This window comes from Capsicum annuum, chromosome 5, assembly GCF_002878395.1.
Source record: "Capsicum annuum cultivar UCD-10X-F1 chromosome 5, UCD10Xv1.1, whole genome shotgun sequence".
NCBI classification, from domain to species: domain Eukaryota; kingdom Viridiplantae; phylum Streptophyta; class Magnoliopsida; order Solanales; family Solanaceae; genus Capsicum; species Capsicum annuum.
In genome coordinates, this window is record NC_061115.1 from 13,219,349 (window position 1) to 13,226,617 (window position 7,269).

At 35.5% G+C, this 7,269-nt stretch overlaps 1 pseudogene; it reads right to left on the reverse strand.

The window, feature by feature from the left end:
* LOC107871621 overlaps positions 1-5,957 on the reverse strand; it is a 27,465-nt pseudogene extending 21,508 nt beyond the window's left edge.
* Between the last annotated feature and the right edge of the window lie 1,312 nt (positions 5,958-7,269).

Consider the following 7,269-nt stretch of genomic DNA (forward strand, 5'->3'; position numbering starts at 1 on the left):
AAGATAATCTCAAATTGCTTAGGACTACAGAATAGTGAGATGAAGCAAAAGCAATCTTAAGCTTAAAGGAATAGGACATTACCTTTCAAGAAGTGGCAAAATGAGACTCGATCTATCAGTAAAATTGTCCCCACGGGGAGCTAATATTGCTGACTCGGGAATTCCCAATCAATCGACTAGCTTCCCAGAAAAGAATGAACGAGAGAATTTTCACGAAATAAACTTTTACTTTCAGAATTTCCCAAAATTACAACCTAGCTTTGGAAATAGTATCCCCAAAAGAAGAATCCCCCCCCCCCCCCCCCATTTTTGAACCAGCCTAAAAGTTTTTCCTTCAGTTTATTTCAAAAACTCTGAATCTTCAACCTAAACTTCAAACTAAAATACCCAGAACTTTTCCTTTCTCTCAGACCTCAAAAATTCAAACCCTAAAAATAATGCAAAAGAAAACCCTTCCTTTTTCGAACCTCCCCCCATTTTTGACTAATTAAATTTTTTATTTTTCTAAGAGCCTAAAAAAAGAAAATCCCCTTCCAGAAGAGAAAGAAGACCACCAAAACAATGGCCCCAAGATCCTTTATATAGAAGAAAGGGTTGGGGCATTTTTGAAATTCGGAAGAAGGAATTTTGAATTCCAATTCCAAAATTCCCCCCCCCCCCCCCACAACCATTTTTCATCCATCGATTGTACCCTTTTTTATTGTTTCTCATGAAATCCAAAAATGGAGTAGCCAATAGAAAGCACTTCTCCCTAAGAACCAATGAGAAATGTCCACCAACGTATGAATTAGTACCATGGTACCCGAGATTCGTGGAATTGAAACATTGAGAGGCCATATTTGCCCTGTTCTAGAAGATTCAAGCATCCTCTTCGTACAAATTAGCTGGGAGGCGCATGTGACGCGTAACAGAGGAAAAAAATAAGTTGATTTCGGTCACTGGGTTCGCGGGTATGGTTCGGATTGACGGGTCCTTGTTGCTGTTGTCGATTGATATTGTTGAGGCATATTGAAGGCTGGTTGTACGCATATTTTGTACGCTGCTGTTATTTACTGTTATGTTGAAGAAAGAGCAAGAGATGGGCCAGGTTGGTTTTGGTTGAAGTGGGCTTGGGGTTACTGAATGTTGTTGGGCCGTGTATTAATTATTGTTAAAGTTGGCTGGTGATCGGCCTAAAAATGGAAAAGGGTTGCTCGTGAATGGTTTGCTTTTGGGCCTAGGTATTGGGTTTCAATTTGGGTCAAATGAGTAGAGGGTTTTGAGAATTAGGATTCTGATTTTGGATTACAATTTAGGCAATCAAATTTAAATTCTAGCCAAATTGAATACCAATTGTTCAATTGCATTTACAATTGGGGCCAATTTGATTTCAATTAGAGTCGAATTTGATAAATTGACTAAATCAAATCAAAATTTGATACGAATTAATCCCTTGTTTAATTTTGAGCTTCTTGATTCAATAAAACCAAACACATTTATCCAAATAAATCATTTGAAATCATTTTCAAGATAAGCTTTGCCTAAAAAATTCGATATTTTGTAAAAATGAAATTTTTAAGTAACAAAATTATAAAAGTTCGTATAATTGAACGCGAACATATATAATCTCCACTTAAGATGGCAATTTTACTCAAATAAATATTTTAAAAATCCTTTGTTCAGATAAAATGAATGCTGTAATTTTATTTGGAAATTGAAGAAGCTCCGAATTAAACTTAGTTGTAGGGGGGCAAAAATTAGGTGTCAACACATGGATTATTCTAAGTAAAATTTTTGTAACACTTAGTACTTTTTAGATTAGATCCTGTCGTTACGTAGGAAATTCAATTAGCTTTCCAACGATATAAAAGTTGCCTAAATCCGACAACCGGGTAAGAAGTTATAGCGATTTTAAGTTTCAGTCATTAAACATCGTCATTCAGGCCAGTAATGAGTCGCGGAGTGTGTCAAAATAGCAATTGTCAATTTCCAGTGTTGCTCCATGATATTAGCGCATCGCACCATAGACTCAGTTCATAATTGTTAATTTCCAGTATACCAACACGATTCCACCGCGTCGTGGTGCACTTCTAGTTCACAATCAAAGTGGCAACGAGATACCACCGCGTCGCGCCACCATGCATTTTCCCATTTGTCATTTTTCAGTGACACAACGCGATAGGGCCGCGTCGCCCAGGGGTCCAGATCGGAAAAATTTCACGAAAAATTAAAGTTTCCCCAGGGTTAAAATAGTCTTTTCCCATGATTTTATTCCGCCCAAATGTGGGATTAAAGCCCTAAAAACGTGTAAAATCCTTTATTATTCACTTTTCCCGAAAATCAAAAGGTACTTCTCTCTCAAGAAAATAAACCCTAGCTCTCAAGAATCAAGGTCAATCCCAAGAATCCCTCCAAGAACTCCAAGAATCTCTCAAATTAAGGTATGTAAGATGTTCATGGATCCTTACCTTTCATGGAGCCCAAGAATCCTTTTTCAAAATACAAGATTTATGATTTATGATTTCCATGTTTGAATTAGATTGAAATCATGTTCATGATGTTGTTTGAGTTTTAATCCATGATTTAGATTACAAGTTCTAAGAATTGATTCTAGTATATGTTGAATTACATGATATTCATGATAAACCCTTCAATTTGCAAGTTGAATATTTTAACCATGTTAACCTTAAGTGTTTATGATTTAATGAACCAAGTATGCTTCTTATGTGTTTGATAAATTGTCTATGAGAATGAAATAATGCCATTATAGCATGCTAACATGTATTCCCTATCCATGTACAAGTTAATGCATTACAAGTGCTTGATGAAATGTCTCTGTGAATGAATTATGCCCAAGTGGACATTGTTATGTTATTCTAGATGATGCTTTGCTTTACTTTTCATGCTATCGAGTCCTGGAGTATTTAATACCCGACAATTTAGTTGTTTACCTAGAGCCAGTGTTAGTGACAAAATAGTATCAGTCATGTCACGATCAATAGTACTCTTAGTCAGTTACAGAACTTAGTAGAATTCAGTCAGTTACAGAACTTAGGAAAACTCAGTAATCTCAGTATCAATCTAGTCCAATTCAATATACTCAGTTCAGTGTCTTTCAGTTGGGAGTAGAAACTAGCACCGAGCGAGTGTGGAGGTGATGACTTCTTCCGTCAGGCAGGAAAAGTCGTTAGTACTAGTCTCACACTACAGAACTACGTAGCCAGCTTAGGCTGTGAGGATTCACCCGTCAGATTAAGGCTTAGCTACCTCCCAGGGGTCTCCCGCCAAATTAGGCTTGACTCCCTGTTCAGGATCACCCGTCGATAGGCTTGACCATAGCAGTGTCTTTACCCATGGCATGGAACTGGCACCCTTCCAACTGGGGTTACAGGTTGGACCCCACTCAGTTTACTCAAGGGCATGTCGGTTAAGTAAGAACTCCCACAGTTTCGGTTTTAGTCTTAGTCTTCTGAATAGAACTCAGTTTAGTTCTACAGAATCAGGACTGTCAGATACAGTCACTCAGTTATCAGTAATTTAAATTATCAGTGATCTCAGATTATCAGTATATTCAGTTATCAGATTCAGTTCCAGTATGATCAGTTACAGTATGCACAGTATGTTTAGTAGTTATAGATCCTCCATGTATGCTCATCCAGCTTTGCATATCATTCAGTTAGTTATTGTTCACACATATTAACTAATGCATTCAGCCTTACCTCATTTAGCATACCAGTACATTCAAACGTATTGATCGTATACTCGTTTCTTGCGCTATGATGTTTTATATCATAGGTTTGGATGCTCAGATTTCTGACCGCGCTTAGACAGATTCAGCCAGCAGTAGCAGATTCAGCAGTGAGTCCTCATCTATCGAGGATATACTTTTATTTTAGTACTTCGGCTTAGCAGTATTTTAGTAGATGGAGTTAGTTGGGGGATTGTCCCATCGACTCTACTTTCAGACAGATTCAGTTAGAGGCTTTTTAGACTAGATTTTTAGACAGTATTTCAGATTCAGATGTTATTATTCATTATTAGTATTTTAGATGTTTTGAACCTTATGGCATTTCAGCCTATTATTCAGCAATTATTAGTATTATTGTTCAGTGCTCACTACAGATATCATTCATGGGTTAGCTTGTAGTCCTTCAGGGTCGCAAGCACCGTGTAGCCTTCGAGGTACAAACTCGGGTCATTACAGTTCACCTGCATCAGCATACTCTTCATCCTCAGTTTTCTGAGTGGTCTTCCCGTGAGTGATAAATGCTTCTGGAGGCTTATGATAGACAGAGGATAAAGTGGCAATATTGGAAAGAAGTTTTTCAAGAAGAGTAGGATCAAGTTGGTTTGAATCATCACTAATCACGGGCTTTTCAGCTAGCACAACATCTTTAGCTGCCAGTTGAGATAAGACGCCAATAATCTCAGATTCTGACTATGCAGAGTTCGACTTCTCAAAGTGGCTCGGAGTTTCTCAGTAAAGGGACTTCTATTTATGAGAATCATGTTGGAGATTATTTTGTTTACTTTTTGTTTAGTCTATTCTTTTGTTCTACTTTGGTGGTCCAAGGCATGAAAGATATTGAGCGGGAGGAAAACTACGGGCTCCTTGCCTGGCTTTCCCCTGCTGACATTTTGAGTTTTCCTTTTAGCTGGAATATTACTTTACGTGGTATGGAATCAAGGATTTTTATTAAGTAGTTTCTTTTTGATGGTTTCTAATATTGCATGTGTGATTTATATTTCTCTGTTGCAGATACATATAATAACTGTTTGACCATAAAAAATGCAGCTTATATTTCTTATACTGGATAGGTACATGATTAATTATTGTTTATGGGGTGGTTTCCATCAGTATTGATGAGTTTTTGTTGCTTCAATAGTTCAAGGTTGTGTCAAACTAATTGAATAATTTGATAGTTTTGACCCTTTGATTATAATATGATATTGCTGTCATGGCTACATAAAGGCATTTTGGAAACATTCTCTTTACTTATGAGGCAGTGATATTTTTTTGTTTTCACTCTATGCCTTTGATTATTTGATATTGTTGTTTTTGTACCCACAAAGGCATGAAACAAGCTGTCTACCATGAGATCAGGGTAAGGTTTGTGTAAACACTACAAACCATCCACTTTGTGGGCTATATTGGATGTATTCTTTTTACCAACATAGGCATATCAAACTTTTTTTCGAATTAGGAATTAGTATGGGTGTGGTTGTGGGTTTTTCGGCCAAATGAAAGTTATATCCTAAACATAGCATCACTAAAGAGTTTGCTTTCTGGTTTGGAATTTAAACTCTGTACATTCATTCAGGGCAGTTAGAAGCTTTGAAAGTGTATGGCTGGTGATCTCAAAGATGGGTTTGCTACTGCTTTCTTGGATTTTTGTAAGAGCAGTAACAACATTTGCAGCAACCAAAGGATTATTCTCAGATATTAAGCCCTTGAGAGCATTCAGAAAACCCCTATCTTCCACAAGCTCGATATTTATTTCATATAGCTTAGCAACACAGATAGTTGTTGTCTTACAAACATAAGGATTATCATCCTTAAGGAAACGTTGAAGGGGATAACATAAATACTCGGTGATCTTATCAACACGAATGCAGCCCATAGTTCATACAACCAAATCACGAATTAAAGGATTTGGATCCTGCGAATCCTTTACAAATGTATTTATGGCAAGTATAGCAAGATCAGGTTGACTTTTAGCATAATTGATAAGATACAAGTATACAAGCTTCTTTAACTCCACATTCTCTGTTTGCATGCAATTAACAACATCTGTAAAGAGTGAAGAAACATTTTTCCCAACTGCCATAACAACAATCATCTTTTTTACATCTTTTCTCTTGTCCTTGTACTGAGAATTGAGTTCTTCTTTGAGCTCAGGGATTTCTCCTTTCTTCGTAGTGGAGAAGTACTTTGAATCGTGACTGCTCATTTCTCCTTTGATGATCTGGATCGGACAGACAGTTAACGAAGCTGCTCAATGCACTTTTGGTGAGTCCAAGAAGTGGAATGCAACCTATTGAGCACTCTTAGTGAGTCTAAGAAGTGGAATACAACCTATGAGAAGCATAACAGCTATGCCAAATTATTAAAAGTATGTATATTGAGAAATCTCCTGATGATAGTAGCATTGGGCAAATTATTAAGTTGAATTATGGACATTATCAAGGATAATTTAAGATGAATTCAGCTTTTAGCGGTTCAATTCTTTCATTTTACGGTGTTAGTATAATTTCTTAGTCTATTAGTACTATTCAAGATGATTCTAAGGTTAGTGTCAAGATTGTTACAATTATCTTTCCCCTTTTTTCTCTTTACAATAATCCACGCATCGCGCGGGTAATATACTAGTTAAAGAAAAAAAAAGAGCAACCCCATATGAGAAAAATTCACCTTAAAGCCTTGTAAGAGAGAGATATGAGCGAGAGAATAAGGTGTTTTTATTTGCTTTTTTTTTTCCTTTTCCTAACTTGGAACAACACCCACAAAATTTCGGAAAGCGATTGCCTTTTAATAAATTATTTGACGAATTGAATTTAAAAAGACATTGATTGAGGTTCGCAATGAGCTTTATCACATAAATCTATACAAATCAAAACTACCAAAAAAAAATTATAAAAATCAAAATTTTTATAACATAAATTTACAAATTCCACATCCACAAACCTTAAAATAAAATCTTTAACCTCATAAAACACCAACCTTTGATCAAATAAAATCAATACCCACAACAAATTAACACACTCAATCCACCCCAACAAAAATATAATCAAGGGAAAAGGCTCAAATATGCCACCGAACTATCAGAAATGATTCATTTATATCATCCGTTAAAAGTTGGGCTCATTCATGCCATTGCCGTAACAAAACTGGCCCATCCATACCATTACTTTTAACAGCCGATTTTTAGAAAACAGTTTTACCGCGTGGCAGCATATTAGAGGTCCACGTCATTTTTTATTTTTTTTTAATTTTTTTAATCCATTCAAAAGAATACACCCAACTTTTTGATCCATTAAAAATTAGTTTGATCTATGATGATTAGGTTAATAGTAGAGTCAAAATTTCCATTAAAAGATTTTAAAATAACATAAAAATATATATGAATAAATCAATGAACGTATATATATATATATATATATATATATATGATCTATGATGATTAGGTTAATAGTAAAGTCAAAATTTCCATTAAAAGATTTTAAAATAACATAAAAATATATATGAATAAATCAATGAACGTATATATATATATATATATATATATATAT